The sequence below is a fragment of the Mytilus galloprovincialis genome, chromosome 8, assembly GCF_965363235.1.
Source record: "Mytilus galloprovincialis chromosome 8, xbMytGall1.hap1.1, whole genome shotgun sequence".
Lineage (NCBI taxonomy): Eukaryota > Metazoa > Mollusca > Bivalvia > Mytilida > Mytilidae > Mytilus > Mytilus galloprovincialis.
Window position 1 is genome coordinate 51,960,381 of NC_134845.1, and position 22,498 is coordinate 51,982,878.

Consider the following 22,498-nt stretch of genomic DNA (forward strand, 5'->3'; position numbering starts at 1 on the left):
TTTGAAATTTTACGACAATCTTTCTCCATCGGATATCCTTGGGTTATGCAAGCAAGTCTAACACTATCATTCATGTGTTCGTCATTTTAAATGTATACTACTAAGGTTAGCAAACAGTTTTACTCATCGAAGATTGATTTTATATGCTGCTCGCATGATATATTTGCAACAATGCCGACACTGTATCTAATACCGTAGATCACTTTATCAGAAATATAAAAGGTAATTGTTGAATAATGTTTTTCTACCTCTGCCACACGATTCACCTTTGGTTGTAGCCAAGTAAACGATAAAAATTGGCAATATGTTTGGAAACATTCAGATCAGCTAATGTTTGTTTGTCGAAAAGGATTAAACTTTTTATAAGCATGCCATTACATAAAATGCTATCATATGCGCATTATTTATAAGAGCAAAAATATATGTTTCTCCAAATATTCTTTTTTTTTATCTACGTTTTTTCTAAGATACAAACTTGAATCTCGGTTCGCTTGTTTTTTCATCTTAATCCATGCCGTCACTTCAAATTTCATTATATACGTGGTCAATTATGGGTTGAAAAGATAAGATAATAATGTTTCTCTCAAATTCTTATCTGTCGGTGTTTTTTTTTAATAAGTACATATTTCATTCATGGTCACTAACTAAAAAAGTACAATGGTGTTGATAAAAATATTACACCATCCTAGGCCATTTTCATTCTGACATGAAGTATATTACCAATCGTTACCAAATTCTAGTTTGATTCCGACAATGCTACCGATGGTATACGTCACATGTTACCTGTGACCTATTATATTGTACAAAAAATATACATCTAACCTCTGTAAGGCGCACCACCAAACGGTGTATTTTGGATCTGCGATAGACATAGGTCATTATAATACGTGAACGTCTTCATTATAAAGAGATTGACACTAAACATTTATTTATTGACCGAAAAAAGTAATTCAGTCACCGATTCGCGATGTCACAGGAGTGTTCCAGTGCTTTTGTAAAATTAAATCATTGTTGACCTTTAGGACAAGTCTTAATGTTAAAACTACGCACAATTAAAACGCAGCTGCTACTTGTCAACCCGACTTTAAGTTGTATAAATAAGTAACAAAGCCATAATTGTAATGACCACTGTGTTATCCAGATCACCTTTTCTGAGAGAAATTCAGACGGCTTCTTTCAATTGTTGATCATCTGACGAGTCCTGGCATGCATATACTATTTCAAGGAGTTGTTTGCGCTGCTGTGTTAGCAAGTGTACTAACAGTAGTTAATCCTGACCAAGGTAAAGAAACATTACGATCTTATTTAAAGAAAATATAAGATAGTTAAATGTTGTATCTGCAATTTTGAATGTTTGTTTAAATTCGAAGTTATATCAAAATTTTACAGAAATTGGAGATATGCTTACTTTGTGCTTATAGATTTTAAAGAAGATCTTCATAGCGTAATGTTTGCAATAACGTAATTTCATCTTTGTTAATTAAACTTTGCGACATCTTACTAATCAATACAAATTTTTGTTTTGTTAAAAGTTTAAAACATTTGAATTTAAAAAGCTGCAAGAATAAAATGTAAGAAAACATTGATTAGAAAATAAAATACAGTTTGTCTCAAATAAAGGATTTATAGGTCCGGATCCAATTTGCAGAATTATTCATTAGTAATCTTTCACCAAAACGTCAACATTGTTGTTGTTTTTTGAATTTCGATAATGATAAACAAATACACATCCTTTTTTATCCTATTTTTATATGTTATTCTAAACCTCGGATTTAAATTTAAACGATACAACGAACATTAACGTCAAGTTCGTGTGTTAGAGGTCAAAAATCTAACTGCAGATCGTGCCGTTTCTATCCAGTGCTGTCGCATAACTGAAATTTGTTGGTATTTCCTTGCTGTTGTTTTTTTATTTGTGACGGAGAGCTTAGTTCCCTGAGTGAATCACAAATGTTCGTCAAAAAACGAGCATTCCTTTTAGATTGAGAATGAATTCCAGATAACAGGCAACGTGCTGGGTTAGTATTAAAAAAGTGTTGAAAACTCGAAGGAAAAGTAAAGAACTACTTTAATTGTTTGACGATATTGTTATATTATTTTTGTTTACGTGAATTGTTTATCCGATAACTAATCTAGCATCCTCGATTTGGAAATATTCAAAGTTTACTTGCCCACAGTAACACGTAATATCCGTCGAATGCTCAAGAATTGAAAACATATGCTTGCGTTGGGTAAATACAGCAATTTGTAAACGTGTGTATCCAAAACAAAATATTTGATAGAGGGGTCTAAATACAGCACAAACACAATTCTGTCGTGTTTAGACCTATATATAAACTGGAATTGGCTGATATGGTTGATACTGTGTTGTTAATTTTATTCTTTTCCATTGTATTAATACGAGTCAATTAATTCATTACCACTTTTAAAATCTGCTTTTCATTTTCCAGGAGAAAAAGAAGAATCAGGAAACAATGGAAACCATGGTATGTATCAACAGTTTTGTAAGAAAATTGTGTCCATTTGTAAAGTTTATTTTGTAAATGCAAATGCACATTTAAATGGATGTTTGATTGATGCGCAAATCAATTTAAGTTGCATTTCATTATACAAATAACTTTAGAGAATCAGGGATATTAAGCAATATCAAAACGAAAATACCTTACCAATATCAAAATTATGATCGTTAAGTCATTTTAACAGTCATTACTTAAACAAGTAACAATTAAAATTACCTATACAAGTAATGTTGAAAACGAGGCTACTTTAAATATTACTTATATAAGTAACTTTTCTGAATATTATTTTTATAGGTGTCCAATAATACAGATTTTACTAGTTTTATCAAATTTTCACAGTCATCTGGTTATTTTTCCCATCAAATATAAAATCTAATCCTTCTGAAACACTAATTAACTTTCTGACGCACCCATCTTTCATATCGACGCTTCTGGATCAAAAATTGGTCTTTTGGGACTATTAATTTATCATTTTCCTCCAAAACCTTGAAAGTAGACTGATATAAATAGATAGATACTTATGAATTAATTAATAATTGCAGTTATTTATATTTGTAACCCAAATTAATTACATATGTTCCTTAAATAAGTGTTATTACTATTTCTTTCAAAAATGTATAAAATAACTTATTCAAGTAATATTTTTATCAATATTTTTAAAGTATTCCTTTATCTCTATACTCCTCTCAAATCTTATCAATTCTTTATTTTATGATATAAAATGATGTAAAATTTCATGAAAACTACATTTAGTCTATGCTTCTTATGAAATTTAAAATAACTCTATCAAATAATTTTATTATTTTCAAAAACAAAAATTACTTATACAAGTAACTTAAAAAAAATACTTGTTTAAGTAACGCCCCTGACTGTTTAAAATCAGGAACGTTGAGCAATATTAAAACTAGAATATTTTAGTAATAAAAGACTGTATCGTTTAGCAAAATCAAAATTAGGATATTTTAGTTATACCAAAACAAGGATATTTACTAGTAAACAAACTAACCACTTGATTGTTTTATGATTGGTATTTTCATGGTCTTATATTTTCTATATATTCTAGGAGGAAAAGGAGACAAGGGTGACCTAGGAAACACTGGTATGTATCAACTTTTTTGTAACCAAATTGTATCCATTTGTACAGTAAATTTTGTAAATGCCAATACATATTTTAAAAGTTGTCAGACTGATGGGACAATCAATTTGAGTTGCATTTCATTATGCAGAAAACATTAAAGAATCAGGTATCTTAAAGCGATATCAAAACTGGAATACTTACGCAATATCAAAACCATGATCTTTTAGTAATATCAAAACTAAGATTTAAGAGCAATATCAAATTCATGATCTTTTAGTAATATAAAAACTAGTATCTTTCAGTAATATCAAAACTAGGATAAGTTAGTAATACCTAAACAAAGATATTTCCAAGCAAACAAACATAATATTTGATTGCTTTATGATTGGTATTTTCATGGCCTTATTTTTTTATTTTTTTTATTTTCTAGGTGGAAAAGGAGAAAAGGGTGACCTTGGAAACACTGGTATGTATCAACAGTTTTGTGATCAATTGTGTCCATTTGTACAGTTTATTTTGTAATTACAACTGCACATTTTGTCACATTAATGGGCAAATCACTTTAAGTTGCATTTCAATAGACAAATAATTTTAGAGAATCAGGGATATTTAAGCAATATCAAAACGAGAATACCTTAACAATATCAAAACTATGATAGTTTGGTAAAATTAAAACTAGTAAACTTTGAGCAATATCAAAACTAGGATATTTTAGTAATAAAAGACTAGTATCTTTTAGCAATATCAAACTTAAAATATTTTAGTAATACCAAAACAAGGATATTTACTAGTAAACAAACATAATATTTGATTGTTTTGTGATTGGCATTATCATGGCCTTATATTTTCTAGAGGGAAAAGGAGAAAAAGGTGACCCAGGAAAAATATTGTTTAATAACTAATATTAAAATTAGGATCTTTGAGCAATATCAAATAGTTATCAATGCAAAGGTACCAGGATTCTAATTTATTACGCCAGACGCGCGTTTCGTCTACATTCATTTCATCATTGACGCTCATATCAAAATACACAAGTAAAAAGTTGAAAAGCATTGAGGATCCAAAATTCCAAAAGGTTGTGCCAAATACGGCTAATGTAATCTATGCCTGGGATAAGAAAATCCTTAGTTTTCTAAAAATTCAAAGTTTAGTCAACAGGAAATTTATAAACTTTACCACATTATTGATATTCACTAGAATACTTTCGCAATATCAAAACCATGATCTTTTAGTAATATGAAAACTAAGATTTAAGAACAATATCAAATTTATGATCTTTTAGAAAAATACAAACTAGTATCTTTCATTAATATCAAAAATAGGATTAGTTAGTAATACCTAAACAAGCATATGTACTAGTAAACAAACATAACATTTGATTGCTTTATGATTGGTATTTTCATGGCCTTATTTTTTTTTTATTATTTTCTAGGTGGAAAAGGAGAAAAGGGTGACCCAGGAAACACTAGTATGTATCAACAGTTTTGTGAACAATGAAGTCCAGTTGTACAGTTTATTTTGTAAACGCAAATGCACCTTTTAAAAGTTGTCAGATTGATGTGCAAATCACTTCAAGTTGCATTTCCTTATACAAATAACTTTAGAGAATCAGGGATATTTAAGCAATATCAAAACGAGATCAAAACTATGATAATTAAGTAATATTAAAACTAGTAAACTTTGAGCAATATAAAAACTAGGATATTTTAGAAATATAAGACAAGTATCTTTAACAATATCAAAATAAGAATATTTCAGTTATACCAAAACAATGATATTTACTAGTAAACAAACATAACATTTGATTGTTTTATGATTGGCATTATCATGGCCTTATATTTTCTGTATTTTTTAGAGGGAAAAGGAGAAAAGGGCGACCCAGGAAACACTGGTATGTCTCAACAGTTTTGTAACCAAATTATACACCTTATTTTTGTAATTGCAAATGCACGTTTTAAAAGTTGTCAGATTGATGGGCCAATCGATTTAAATTGCGTTTCATAATACAGATAACTTTGGAGAATCAAGTATCTTTAAGCAATATCAAAACTAGAATACTTTCGCAATCTCAAAACCTTGATCTTTTAGTAATATCAAAACTAAGATTTAAGAACAATATCAAATTTATTATCTTTTAGTAAAATACAGGCCAGCTGAAGGACGCCTCCGGGTGCGGGAATGTCTCGCTACCTTGAAGACCTGTTAGTGACCTTCTGCTGTTGTTTTTTCTATGGTCGGGTTGTGGTCTCTTTGACACATTCCCCATTTCCATTCTCAATTTTATTTTTTAGTATCTTTCATTAATATTAAAACTAGGATTAGTTAGTAATACCTAAACAAGGATATTTACTAGTAAACAAACATAACATTTGATTGCTTTATGATTTTCATGGCCTTATTTTTTCATTATTTTCTAGGTGGAAAAGGAGAAAAGGGTGATACAGGAAACACTAGTATGTATCAACAGTTTTGTGAACAATTGTGTCCATTTGTACAGTTTATTTTGTAAACGCAAATGCACCTTTTAAAAGTTGTCAGATTGATGCGCAAATCACTTCAAGTTGCATTTCCTTATACAAATAACTTTAGAGAATCAGGGATATTTAAGCAATATCAAAACGAGATCAAAACTATGATAATTTAGTAATATTAAAACTAGTAAACTTTGAGCAATATAAAAACTAGGATATTCTAGAAATATAAGACAAGTATCTTTAACAATATCAAAATAAGAATATTTCAGTTATACCAAAACAATGATATTTACTAGTAATTAAACATAACATTTGATTGTTTTATGATTGGCATTATCATGGCCTTATATTTTCTGTATTTTTTAGAGGGAAAAGGAGAAAAGGGCGACCCAGGAAACACTGGTATGTCTCAACAGTTTTGTAACCAAATTATACTCCTTATTTTTGTAATTGCAAATGCACGTTTTAAAAGTTGTTAGATTGATGGGCAAATCGATTTAAATTGCGTTTCATAATACAGATAACTTTGGAGAATCAAGTATCTTTAAGCAATATCAAAACTAGAATACTTTCGCAATCTCAAAACCTTGATCTTTTAGTAATATCAAAACTAAGATTTAAGAACAATATCAAATTTATTATCTTTTAGTAAAATACAGGCCAGCTGAAGGACGCCTCCGGGTGCGGGAATGTCTCGCTACATTGAAGACCTGTTAGTGACCTTCTGCTGTTGTTTTTTCTATGGTCGGGTTGTGGTCTCTTTGACACATTCCCCATTTCCATTCTCAATTTTATTTTTTAGTATCTTTCATTAATATTAAAACTAGGATTAGTTAGTAATACCTAAACAAGGATATTTACTAGTAAACAAACATAACATTTGATTGCTTTATGATTTTCATGGCCTTATTTTTTCATTATTTTCTAGGTGGAAAAGGAGAAAAGGGTGATACAGGAAACACTAGTATGTATCAACAGTTTTGTGAATATTGTGTCCATTTGTACAGTTTATTTTGTAAACGCAAATGCACCTTTTAAAAGTTGTCAGATTGATGCGCAAATCACTTCAAGTTGCATTTCCTTATACAAATAACTTTAGAGAATCAGGGATATTTAAGCAATATCAAAACGAGATCAAAACTATGATAATTTAGTAATATTAAAACTAGTAAACTTTGAGCAATATAAAAACTAGGATATTCTAGAAATATAAGACAAGTATCTTTAACAATATCAAAATAAGAATATTTCAGTTATACCAAAACAATGATATTTACTAGTAAATAAACATAACATTTGATTGTTTTATGATTGGCATTATCATGGCCTTATATTTTCTGTATTTTTTAGAGGGAAAAGGAGAAAAGGGCGACCCAGGAAACACTGGTATGTCTCAACAGTTTTGTAACCAAATTATACTCCTTATTTTTGTAATTGCAAATGCACGTTTTAAAAGTTGTTAGATTGATGGGCAAATCGATTTAAATTGCGTTTCATAATACAGATAACTTTGGAGAATCAGGTATCTTTAAGCAATATCAAAACTAGAATACTTTCGCAATATCAAAACCCTGATCTTTTAGTAATAGCAAAACTAAAATACTTTCGCAATATCAAAATCATGATCTTTTAGTAATATCGAAACTAAGATTTAAGAGCAATATCAAATTTATGATCTTTTAGTAAAATGCAAACTAGTATCTTTCATTAATATTAAAACTAGGATTAGTTAGTAATACCTAAACAAGCATATTTACTAGTAAACAAACATAACATTTGATTGCTTTATGATTTTCATGGCCTTATTTTTTCATTATTTTCTAGGTGGAAAAGGAGAAAAGGGTGACCCAGGAAACACTAGTATGTATCAACAGTTTTGTGAACAATTGTGTCCATTTGTACAGTTTATTTTGTAAACGCAAATGCACCTTTTAAAAGTTGTCAGATTGATGCGCAAATCACTTTAAGTTGCATTTCGTTATACAAATAACTTTCGAGAATCAGGGATATTTAAGCAATATCAAAACGAGATCAAAACTATGATAAATTAGTAATATTAAAACTAGTAAACTTTGAGCTATATAAAAACTAGGGTATTTTAGAAATATAAGACGAGTATCTTTTAGCAATATCAAAATAAGAATATTTCAGTTATACCAAAACAATGATATTTACTAGTAAACAAACATAACATTTGATTGTTTTATGATTGGCATTATCATGGCCTTATATTTTCTTTTTTTTTCAGAGGGAAAAGGAGAAAAGGGCGACCCAGGAAACACTGGTATGTATCAATAGTTTTGTAACCAAATTATGTTCATTTGTACACCTTATTTTTGTAATTGCAAATGCACGTTTTAAAAGTTGTCAGATTGATGGGCAAATCGATTTAAATTGCGTTTCATAATACAGATCACTTTGGAGAATCAAGTATCTTTAAGCAATATCAAAACTAGAATACTTTTGCAATATCAAAATCATGATCTTTTAGTAATATCGAAACTAAGATTGAAGAGCAATATCAAATTTATGATCTTTTAGTAAAATGCAAACTAGTATCTTTCATTAATATTAAAACTAGGATTAGTTAGTAATACCTAAACAAGCATATTTACTAGTAAACAAACATAACATTTGATTGCTTTATGATTTTCATGGCCTTATTTTTTCATTATTTTCTAGGTGGAAAAGGAGAAAAGGGTGACCCAGGAAACACTAGTATGTATCAACAGTTTTGTGAACAATTGTGTCCATTTGTACAGTTTATTTTGTAAACGCAAATGCACCTTTTAAAAGTTGTCAGATTGATGCGCAAATCACTTTAAGTTGCATTTCGTTATACAAATAACTTTCGAGAATCAGGGATATTTAAGCAATATCAAAACGAGATCAAAACTATGATAAATTAGTAATATTAAAACTAGTAAACTTTGAGCTATATAAAAACTAGGGTATTTTAGAAATATAAGACGAGTATCTTTTAGCAATATCAAAATAAGAATATTTCAGTTATACCAAAACAATGATATTTACTAGTAAACAAACAAAACATTTGATTGTTTTATGATTGGCATTATCATGGCCTTATATTTTCTTTTTTTTTTCAGAGGGAAAAGGAGAAAAGGGCGACCCAGGAAACACTGGTATGTATCAATAGTTTTGTAACCAAATTATGTTCATTTGTACACCTTATTTTTGTAATTGCAAATGCACGTTTTAAAAGTTGTCAGATTGATGGGCAAATCGATTTAAATTGCGTTTCATAATACAGATCACTTTGGAGAATCAAGTATCTTTAAGCAATATCAAAACTAGAACACTTTTGCAATATCAAAACCTTGACCTTTTAGTAATATCAAAACTAAGATTTAAGAACAATATCAAATTTATTATCTTTTAGTAAAATACAAACTAGTATCTTTCATTAATATTAAAACTAGGATTAGTTAGCAATACCTAAACAAGGATATTTACTAGGAAAAAAACATCACATTTGATTGCTTTATAATTTTCATGGCCTTATTTTTTCATTATTTTCTAGGTGGAAAAGGAGAAAAGGGTGACCCAGGAAACACTAGTATGTATCAACAGTTTTGTGAACAATTGTGTCCATTTGTACAGTTTATTTTGTAAACGCAAATGCACCTTTCAAAAGTTGTCAGATTGATGCGCAAATCACTTCAAGTTGAATTTCCTTATACAAATTACTTTAGAGAAGCAGGGATATTTAAGCAATATCAAAATGAGATCAAAACTATGATAATTTAGTAATATTAAAACTAGTAAACTTTGAGCAATATAAAAACTAGGATATTTTAGAAATATAAGACAAGTATCTTTAACAATATCAAAATAAGAATATTTCAGTTATACCAAAACAATGATATTTACTAGTAAATAAACATAACATTTGATTGTTTTATGATTGGCATTATCATGGCCTTATATTTTCTGTATTTTTTAGAGGGAAAAGGAGAAAAGGGCGACCCAGGAAACACTGGTATGTCTCAACAGTTTTGTAACCAAATTATACACCTTATTTTTGTAATTGCAAATGCACGTTTTAAAAGTTGTTAGATTGATGGGCAAATCGATTACAGTTGCGTTTCATAATACAGATAACTTTGGAGAATCAAGTATCTTTAAGCAATATCAAAACTAGAATACTTTCGCAATATCAAAACCATGATCTTTTAGTAATATCAAAACTAAGATTTAAGAACAATATCAAATTTATGATCTTTTAATAAAATACAAACTAGTATCTTTCATTAATATTAAAACTAGGATTAGTTAGTAATACCTAAACAAGGATATTTACTAGTAAACAAACATAACATTTGATTGCTTTATGATTTTCATGGCCTTATTTTTTCATTATTTTCTAGGTGGAAAAGGAGAAAAGGGTGACCCAGGAAACACTAGTATGTATCAACAGTTTTGTGAACAATTGTGTCCATTTGTACAGTTTATTTTATAAACGCAAATGCACCTTTTAAAAGTTGTCAGATTGATGCTCAAATCACTTTAAGTTGCATTTCGTTATACAAATAACTTTAGAGAATCAGGGATATTTAAGCAATATCAAAACGAGATCAAAACTATGATAATTTAGTAATATTAAAACTAGTAAACTTTGAGCAATATAAAAACTAGGATATTTTAGAAATATAAGACGAGTATCTTTTAGCAATATCAAAATAAGAATATTTCAGTTATACCAAAACAATGATATTTACTAGTAAACAAACATAACATTTGATTGTTTTATGATTGGCATTATCATGGCCTTAAATTTGCTTTTTTTTAGAGGGAAAAGGAGAAAAGGGCGACCCAGGAAACACTGGTATGTATCAACAGTTTTGTAACCAAATTATGATCATTTGTACACCTTATTTTTGTAATTGCAAATGCACGTTTTAAAAGTTGTCAGATTGATGGGCAAATCGATGTAAGTTGCATTTCATAATACACATAACTTTGGGGAATCAATTATCTTTAAGCAATATCAAAGCTAGAATACTTTCGCAATATCAAAAACCATGATCTTTTAGTAATATCAAAACTAAGATTTAAGAGCAATATCAAATTTATGATCTTTTAGTAATATAAAAACTAGTATCTTTCAGTAATATCAAAACTAGGATCTTTTAGTAATATGAAAACTAAGATTTAAGAGCAATATCAAATTTATGATCTTTTGGTTATATAAAAACTAGTATCTTTCAAAAACTAACATACTTTCGCAATATCAAAACCATGATCTTTTAGTAATATCAAAAGTAAGAATTAAGAGTAATATCAAATTTATGATTTTTTAGTTATATCAAAACTATAATACTTTCGCAATATCAAAACCTTGATCTTTTAGTAATATCAAAACTAAGATTTAAGAGCAATATCAAATGTATGATCTTTTAGCTATATAAAAACTAGTATACTTCAGTACTATCAAAACTAGGATCTTTTAGTAATATGATAAGTAAGATTTAAGAGCAATATCAAATTTATGATCTTTTAGTTATATAAAAACTAGTAATTCCAAATGCACAATTGGTCACATTAATATGCAAATCACTTTAAGTTGCATTTCAATATACAAATAATTTTAGAGAATCAGGGATATTTAAGCAATATCAAAACGAGATCAAAACTATGATAATTTAGTTATATTAAAACTAGTAAACTTTGAGCAGTATAAAAACTAGGATATTTTAGAAATATAAGACGAGTATCTTTGAGCAATATCAAAAGAAATATATTTCAGTTATACCAAAACAATGATATTTACTAGTAAACAAACATAACATTTGATTGTTTTGATTGGCATTATCATGGCCTTATATTTTCTGTATTTTTTAGAGGGAAAAGGAGAAAAAGGCGACCCAGGAAACACTGGTATGTATCAACAGTTTTGTAACCAAATTATGTTCATTTGTATACCTTATTTTTGTAATTGCAAATGCACGTTTAAAAAGTTGTCAGATTGATGGGCAAATCGATTTAAGTTGCGTTTCATAATACAGATAACTTTGGGGAATCAAGTATCTTTAAGCAATACCAAAACTAGAATACTTTCGCAATATCAAAACCATGATTTTTAAGTAATATCAAAACTAAGATTTACGAGCAATATCAAATTTATGATCTTTTAGTAAATAAAAAACTAGTATCTTTCAGTAATATCAAAACTAGGATCTTTTAGTAATATGAAAACTAAGATTTAAGAGCAATATCAAATTTATGATCTTTTAGTTATATAAAAAATAAGTATCTTTCAAAAACTAAGATACTTTCGCAATATCAAAACCATGATCTTTTAGTAATATTAAAAGTAAGAATTAAGAGTAATATCAAATTTATGATTTTTTAGTAATATCAAAACTATAATACTTTCGCAATATCAAAACCTTCTAGTAATATCAAAACTAAGATTTAAGAGCAATATCAAATGTATGATCTTTTAGTTATATAAAAACTAGTATATTTCTGTAATATCAAAACTACGATAAGTTAGTAATACCTAAACAAGGATATTTACTAGTGAACAAAAATAACATTTGATTGCTTTATGATTGGTATTTTTATGGCCTTATGTTTTCTTTTTTTTTTCTAGGTGGAAAAGGAGAAAAGGGTGACCCAGGAAACACTAGTATGTATCAACAGTTTTGTGAACAATTGTGTCCATTTGTACAGTTTATTTTGTTATTCCAAATGCACGATTGGTCACATTTAGAAATATAAGACGAGTATCTTTTAGCAATATCAAAATAAGAATATTTCAGTTATACCAAAACAATGATATTTACTAGTACACAAACATAACATTTGATTGTTTTATGATTAGCATTATCATGGCCTTATATTTTCTGTATTTTTTAGAGGGAAAAGGAGAAAAGGGTGACCCAGGAAACACTAGTATGTATCAACAGTTTTGTGAACGATTGTGTCCATTTGTACAGTTTATTTTGTTATTCCAAATGCACGATTTGTCACATTTATAGGCAAATCACTTGAAGTTGCATTTCAATATACAAATAATTTTAGAGAATCAGGGATATTTAAGCAATATCAAAACGAGATCAAAACTATGATAATTTAGTAATATTAAAACTAGTAAACTTTGAGCAATATAAAAACTAGGATATTTTAGAAATATAAGACGAGTATCTTTTAGCAATATCAAAATAAGAATATTTCAGTTATACCAAAACAATGATATTTACTAGTAAACAAACAACATTTGATTGTTTTGTGATTAGCATTATCAAGGCCTTATATTTTCTGTATTTTTTAGAGGGAAAAGGAGAAAAGGGCGACCCAGGAAACACTGGTATGTATCAACAGTTTTGTAACCAAATTATGTTCATTTGTACACCTTATTTTTGTAATTGCAAATGCACGTTTTAAAAGTTGTCAGATTGATGGGCAAATCGATGTAAGTTGCGTTTCATAATACACATAACTTTGGGAAATCAAGTATCTTTAAGCAATACCAAAACTAGAATACTTTCGCAATATCAAAAACCATGATCTTTTAGTAATATCAAAACTAAGATTTAAGAGCAATATCAAATTTATGATCTTTTGGTTATATAAAAACTAGTATCTTTCAAAAACTAACATACTTTCGCAATATCAAAACCATGATCTTTTAGTAATATCAAAAGTAAGAATTAAGAGTAATATCAAATTTATGATTTTTTAGTTATATCAAAACTATAATACTTTCGCAATATCAAAACCTTGATCTTTTAGTAATATCAAAACTAAGATTTAAGAGCAATATCAAATGTATGATCTTTTAGCTATATAAAAACTAGTATACTTCAGTACTATCAAAACTAGGATCTTTTAGTAATATGATAAGTAAGATTTAAGAGCAATATCAAATTTATGATCTTTTAGTTATATAAAAACTAGTAATTCCAAATGCACAATTGGTCACATTAATATGCAAATCACTTTAAGTTGCATTTCAATATACAAATAATTTTAGAGAATCAGGGATATTTAAGCAATATCAAAACGAGATCAAAACTATGATAATTTAGTTATATTAAAACTAGTAAACTTTGAGCAGTATAAAAACTAGGATATTTTAGAAATATAAGACGAGTATCTTTGAGCAATATCAAAAGAAATATATTTCAGTTATACCAAAACAATGATATTTACTAGTAAACAAACATAACATTTGATTGTTTTGATTGGCATTATCATGGCCTTATATTTTCTGTATTTTTTAGAGGGAAAAGGAGAAAAAGGCGACCCAGGAAACACTGGTATGTATCAACAGTTTTGTAACCAAATTATGTTCATTTGTATACCTTATTTTTGTAATTGCAAATGCACGTTTAAAAAGTTGTCAGATTGATGGGCAAATCGATTTAAGTTGCGTTTCATAATACAGATAACTTTGGGGAATCAAGTATCTTTAAGCAATACCAAAACTAGAATACTTTCGCAATATCAAAACCATGATTTTTAAGTAATATCAAAACTAAGATTTACGAGCAATATCAAATTTATGATCTTTTAGTAAATAAAAAACTAGTATCTTTCAGTAATATCAAAACTAGGATCTTTTAGTAATATGAAAACTAAGATTTAAGAGCAATATCAAATTTATGATCTTTTAGTTATATAAAAAATAAGTATCTTTCAAAAACTAAGATACTTTCGCAATATCAAAACCATGATCTTTTAGTAATATTAAAAGTAAGAATTAAGAGTAATATCAAATTTATGATTTTTTAGTAATATCAAAACTATAATACTTTCGCAATATCAAAACCTTCTAGTAATATCAAAACTAAGATTTAAGAGCAATATCAAATGTATGATCTTTTAGTTATATAAAAACTAGTATATTTCTGTAATATCAAAACTACGATAAGTTAGTAATACCTAAACAAGGATATTTACTAGTGAACAAAAATAACATTTGATTGCTTTATGATTGGTATTTTTATGGCCTTATGTTTTCTTTTTTTTTTCTAGGTGGAAAAGGAGAAAAGGGTGACCCAGGAAACACTAGTATGTATCAACAGTTTTGTGAACAATTGTGTCCATTTGTACAGTTTATTTTGTTATTCCAAATGCACGATTGGTCACATTTAGAAATATAAGACGAGTATCTTTTAGCAATATCAAAATAAGAATATTTCAGTTATACCAAAACAATGATATTTACTAGTACACAAACATAACATTTGATTGTTTTATGATTAGCATTATCATGGCCTTATATTTTCTGTATTTTTTAGAGGGAAAAGGAGAAAAGGGTGACCCAGGAAACACTAGTATGTATCAACAGTTTTGTGAACGATTGTGTCCATTTGTACAGTTTATTTTGTTATTCCAAATGCACGATTTGTCACATTTATAGGCAAATCACTTGAAGTTGCATTTCAATATACAAATAATTTTAGAGAATCAGGGATATTTAAGCAATATCAAAACGAGATCAAAACTATGATAATTTAGTAATATTAAAACTAGTAAACTTTGAGCAATATAAAAACTAGGATATTTTAGAAATATAAGACGAGTATCTTTTAGCAATATCAAAATAAGAATATTTCAGTTATACCAAAACAATGATATTTACTAGTAAACAAACAACATTTGATTGTTTTGTGATTAGCATTATCAAGGCCTTATATTTTCTGTATTTTTTAGAGGGAAAAGGAGAAAAGGGCGACCCAGGAAACACTGGTATGTATCAACAGTTTTGTAACCAAATTATGTTCATTTGTACACCTTATTTTTGTAATTGCAAATGCACGTTTTAAAAGTTGTCAGATTGATGGGCAAATCGATGTAAGTTGCGTTTCATAATACACATAACTTTGGGAAATCAAGTATCTTTAAGCAATACCAAAACTAGAATACTTTCGCAATATCAAAAACCATGATCTTTTAGTAATATCAAAACTAAGATTTAAGAGCAATATCAAATTTATGATCTTTTAGTAATATAAAAACTAGTATCTTTCAGTAATATCAAAACTAGGATCTTTTAGTAATATGAAAACTAAGATTGAAGAGCAATATCAAATTTATGATCTTTTAGTTATATAAAAACTAGTATCTTTCAAAAACTAAGATATTTTCGCAATATGAAAACCATGATCTTTTAGTGATATCAAAAGTAAGAATTAAGAGTAATATCAAATTGATGATTTTTTAGTTATATCAAAACTATAATACTTTCGCAATATCAAAAACTTGATTTTTCAGTAATGTCAAAACTAGGATCTTTTAGTAATATGAAAACTAAGATTTAAGAGCAATATCAAATTGATGATCTTTTAGTTATATAAAAACTAGTATCTTAAAACCATGATCTTTTAGTAATATCAAAAGTAAGAATTAAGAGTAATATCAAATTTATGATTTTTTAGTAATATCAAAACTATAATACTTTCGCAATATCAAAACCTTCTAGTAATATCAAAACTAAGATTTAAGAGCAATATCAAATGTATGATCTTTTAGTTATATAAAAACTAGTATATTTCTGTAATATCAAAACTACGATAAGTTAGTAATACCTAAACAAGGATATTTACTAGTAAACAAAAATGACATTTGATTGCTTTATGATTGGTATTTTTATGGCCTTATGTTTTCTTTTTTTTCTAGGTGGAAAAGGAGAAAAGGGTGACCCAGGAAACACTAGTATGTATCAACAGTTTTGTGAACAATTGTGTCCATTTGTACAGTTTATTTTGTTATTCCAAATGCACGTTTTGTCACATTTATAGGCAAATCACTTTAAGTTGCATTTCAATATACAAATAATTTTAGAGAATCAGGGATATTTAAGCAATATCAAAACGAGATCAAAACTATGATAATTTGGTAATATTAAAACTAGTAAACTTTGAGCAATATAAAAACTAGGATATTTTAGAAATATAAGACGAGTATCTTTTAACAATATCAAAATAAGAATATTTCAGTTATACCAAAACAATGATATTTACTAGTACACAAACATAACATTTGATTGTTTTATGATTAGCATTATCATGGCCTTATATTTTCTGTATATTTTAGAGGGAAAAGGAGAAAAGGGTGACCCAGGAAACACTAGTATGTATCAACAGTTTTGTGAACAATTGTGTCCATTTGTACAGTTGATTTTGTAATTCCAAATGCACGTTTTGTCACATTAATAGGCAAATCACTTTAAGTTGCATTTCAATATACAAATAATTTTAGAGAATCAGGGATATTTAAGCAATATCAAAACGAGATCAAAACTATGATAATTTAGTTATATTAAAACTATTAAACTTTGAGCAGTATAAAAACTAGGATATTTTAGAAATATAAGACGAGTATCTTTGAGCAATATCAAAATAAAAATATTTCAGTTATACCAAAACAATGATATTTACTAGTAAACAAACATAACATTTGATTGTTTTGATTGGCATTATCATGGCCTTATATTTTCTGTATTTTTTAGAGGGAAAAGGAGAAAAAGGCGACCCAGGAAACACTGGTATGTATCAACAGTTTTGTAACCAAATTATGTTCATTTGTATACCTTATTTTTGTAATTGCAAATGCACGTTTAAAAAGTTGTCAGATTGATGGGCAAATCGATTTAAGTTGCGTTTCATAATACACATAACTTTTGGGAATCAAGTTTCTTTAAGCAATACCACAACTAGAATACTTTCGCAATATCAAAACCATGATCTTTTAGTAATATCAAAACTAAGATTTACGAGCAATATCAAATTTATGATCTTTTAGTAAATAAAAAACTAGTATCTTTCAGTAATATCAAAACTAGGATCTTTTAGTAATATGAAAACTAAGATTTAAGAGCAATATCAAATTTATGATCTTTTAGTTATATAAAAACTAGTATCTTTCAAAAACTAAGATACTTTCGCAATATCAAAACCATGATCTTTTAGTAATATCAAAAGTAAGAATTAAGAGTAATATCAAATTTATGATTTTTTAGTAATATCAAAACTATAATACTTTCGCAATATCAAAACTTTCTAGTAATATCAAAACTAAGATTTAAGAGCAATATCAAATGTATGATCTTTTAGTTATATAAAAACTAGTATATTTCTGTAATATCAAAACTACGATAAGTTAGTAATACCTAAACAAGGATATTTACTAGTAAACAAAAATAACATTTGATTGCTTTATGATTGGTATTTTTATGGCCTTATGTTTTCTTTTTTTTTCTAGGTGGAAAAGGAGAAAAGGGTGACCCAGGAAACACTAGTATGTATCAACAGTTTTGTGAACAATTGTGTCCATTTGTACAGTTTATTTTGTTATTCCAAATGCACGATTTGTCACATTTATAGGCAAATCACTTTAAGTTGCATTTCAATATACAAATAATTTTAGAGAATCAGGGATATTTGAGCAATATCAAAACGTGATCAAAACTATGATAATTTAGTAATATTAAAACTAGTAAACTTTGAGCAATATAAAAACTAGGATATTTTAGAAATATAAGACGAGTATCTTTTAGCAATATCAAAATAAGAATATTTCAGTTATACCAAAACAATGATATTTACTAGTAAACAAACAACATTTGATTGTTTTGTGATTAGCATTATCAAGGCCTTATATTTTCTGTATTTTTTAGAGGGAAAAGGAGAAAAGGGCGACCCAGGAAACACTGGTATGTATCAACAGTTTTGTAACCAAATTATGTTCATTTGTACACCTTATTTTTGTAATTGCAAATGCACGTTTTAAAAGTTGTCAGATTGATGGGCAAATCGATGTAAGTTGCGTTTCATAATACACATAACTTTGGGGAATCAAGTATCTTTAAGCAATATCAAAACTAGAATACTTTCGCAATATCAAAAACCATGATCTTTTAGTAATATCAAAACTAAGATTTAAGAGCAATATCAAATTTATGATCTTTTAGTAATACAAAAACTAGTATCTTTCAGTAATATCAAAACTAGGATCTTTTAGTAATATGAAAACTAAGATTTAAGAGCAATATCAAATTTATGATCTTTTGGTTATATAAAAACTAGTATCTTTCAAAAACTAACATACTTTCGCAATATCAAAACCATGATCTTTTAGTAATATCAAAAGTAAGAATTAAGAGTCATATCAAATTTATGATTTTTTAATTATATCAAACTATAATACTTTTGCAATATCAAAACCTTGATCTTTTAGTAATATCAAAACTAAGATTTAAGAGCAATATCAAATAAATGATCTTTTAGTTATATAAAAACTAGAATACTTCAGTGCTATCAAAACAAGGATCTTTTAGTAATATGATAACTAAGATTTAAGAGCAATATCAAATTCATGATCTTTTAGTTATATAAAAACTAGTATCTTTCAACAACTAAGATACTTTCGCAATATCAAAACCATGATCTTTTAGTTATATCAAAAGTAAGAATTAAGAGTAATATCTAATTGATGATTTATTAGTTATATCAAACCTATAATACTTTCGCAATATCAAAAACTTGATCTTTCAGTAATATCAGAACTAAAATTTAAGAGCAATATCAAATGTACGATCTTTTATTTATATAAAAACTAGTATATTTCAGTAATATCAAAACTACGATAAATTAGTAATACCTAAACAAGGATATTTACTAGTAAACAAAAATGACATTTGATTGCTTTATGATTGGTATTTTTATGGCCTCATGTTTTCTTTTTTTTCTAGGTGGAAAAGGAGAAAAGGGTGACCCAGGAAACACTAGTATGTATCAACAGTTTTGTGAACAATTGTGTCCATTTGTACAGTTTATTTTGTAATTCCAAATGCACGTTTTGTCACATTAATAGGCAAATCACTTTAAGTTGCATTTCAATATACAAATAATTTTAGAGAATCAGGGATATTTAAGCAATATCAAAACGAGATCAAAACTACGATAATTTAGTTATATTAAAACTAGTAAACTTTGAGCAGTATAAAAACTAGAATATTTTTGAAATATAAGAAGAGTATCTTTTAGCAATATTAAAATAAGAATATTTCAGTTATACCAAAACAATGATATTTTCTAGTAAACAAACATAACATTTGATTGTTTTATGATTGGCATTATCATGGCCTTATATTTTCTTTTTTTTTTAGAGGGAAAAGGAGAAAAGGGCGACCCAGGAAACACTGGTATGTATCAATAATTTTGTAACCAAATTATGTTCATTTGTACACCTTATTTTTGTAATTGCAAATGCACGTTTTAAAAGTTGTCAGATCGATTTAAGTTGCGTTTCATAATACAGATAACTTTGGAGAATCAAGTATCTTTAAGCAATATCAAAACTAGAATACTTTCGCCATCTCAAAACCATGATCTTTTATTAATATCAAAACTAAGATTTAAGAACAATATCAAATTTATAATCTTTTAGTAAAATGCAAACTAGTATCTTTCATTAATATTAAAACTAGGATTAGTTAGCAATACCTAAACAAGGATATTTACTAGTAAACAAACATCACATTTGATTGCTTTATGATTTTTTTGGCCTTATTTTGTCATTATTTTCTAGGTGGAAAAGGAGAAAAGGGTGATACAGGAAACACTAGTATGTATCAACAGTTTTGTGAACAATTGTGTCCATTTGTACAGTTTATTTTGTAAACGCAAATGCACCTTTTAAAAGTTGTCAGATTGATGCGCAAATCACTTCAAGTTGCATTTCCTTATACAAATAACTTTAGAGAATCAGGGATATTTAAGCAATATCAAAACGAGATCAAAACTATGATAATTTAGTAATATTAAAACTAGTAAACTTTGAGCAATATAAAAACTAGGATATTCTAGAAATATAAGACAAGTATCTTTAACAATATCAAAATAAGAATATTTCAGTTATACCAAAACAATGATATTTACTAGTAAATAAACATAACATTTGATTGTTTTATGATTGGCATTATCATGGCCTTATATTTTCTGTATTTTTTAGAGGGAAAAGGAGAAAAGGGCGACCCAGGAAACACTGGTATGTCTCAACAGTTTTGTAACCAAATTATACTCCTTATTTTTGTAATTGCAAATGCACGTTTTAAAAGTTGTTAGATTGATGCGCAAATCGATTTAAATTGCGTTTCATAATACAGATAACTTTGGAGAATCAGGTATCTTTAAGCAATATCAAAACTAGAATACTTTCGCAATATCAAAACCCTGATCTTTTAGTAATAGCAAAACTAAAATACTTTCGCAATATCAAAATCATGATCTTTTAGTAATATCGAAACTAAGATTTAAGAGCAATATCAAATTTATGATCTTTTAGTAAAATGCAAACTAGTATCTTTCATTAATATTAAAACTAGGATTAGTTAGTAATACCTAAACAAGCATATTTACTAGTAAACAAACATAACATTTGATTGCTTTATGATTTTCATGGCCTTATTTTTTCATTATTTTCTAGGTGGAAAAGGAGAAAAGGGTGACCCAGGAAACACTAGTATGTATCAACAGTTTTGTGAACAATTGTGTCCATTTGTACAGTTTATTTTGTAAACGCAAATGCACCTTTTAAAAGTTGTCAGATTGATGCGCAAATCACTTTAAGTTGCATTTCGTTTAACAAATAACTTTAGAGAATCAGGAATATTTAAGCAATATCAAAACGAGATCAAAACTATGATAATTTAGTTATATTAAAACTAGTAAATTTTGAGCAATATAAAAACTAGGATATTTTTGGAATATAAGACGAGTATCTTTTATCAATATCAAAATAAAAATATTTCAGTTATACCAAAACAATGATATTTACTAGTAAACAAACATAACACTTGATTGTTTTATGCTTGGCATTATCATGGCCTTATATTTTCTGTATTTTTTAGAGGGAAAAGGAGAAAAAGGCGACCCAGGAAACACTGGTATGTATCAACAGTTTTGTAACCAAATTATGTTCATTTGTACACCTTATTTTTGTAATTGCAAATGCACGTTTTAAAAGTTGTCAGATTGAGTGGCAAATCGATGTAAGTTGCGTTTCATAATATACATAACTTTGGGGAATCAATTATCTTTAAGCAATATCAAAACTAGAATACTTTCGCAATATCAAAAACCATGATCTTTTAGTAATATCAAAACTAAGATTTAAGAACAATATCAAATTTATTATCTTTTAGTAATATAAAAACTAGTATCTTTCAGTAATATCAAAACTAGGATCTTTTAGTAATATGAAAACTAAGATTGAAGAGCAATATCAAATTTATGATCTTTTAGTCATATAAAAACTAGTGTTTTTCAGTAATATCAAAACTAGGATCTTTTAGTAATATCAAAACTAAGATTTAAGAGCAATATCAAATTTATAATCTTTTAGTCATATAAAAACTAGTGTTTTTCAGTAATATTAAAACTAGGATCTTTTAG

The 22,498-nt window shown here is 27.5% G+C and overlaps 1 long non-coding RNA gene across 1 annotated transcript; it reads left to right on the plus strand.

The window, feature by feature from the left end:
- Positions 1-1,176: 1,176 nt before the first annotated feature.
- LOC143043368 (uncharacterized) lies at positions 1,177-3,620 on the plus strand. Its single transcript, XR_012968343.1, has 3 exons — positions 1,177-1,282; positions 2,451-2,486; positions 3,583-3,620. It is a non-coding gene; the product is annotated as an uncharacterized LOC143043368 (long non-coding RNA).
- Positions 3,621-22,498: the final 18,878 nt, after the last annotated feature.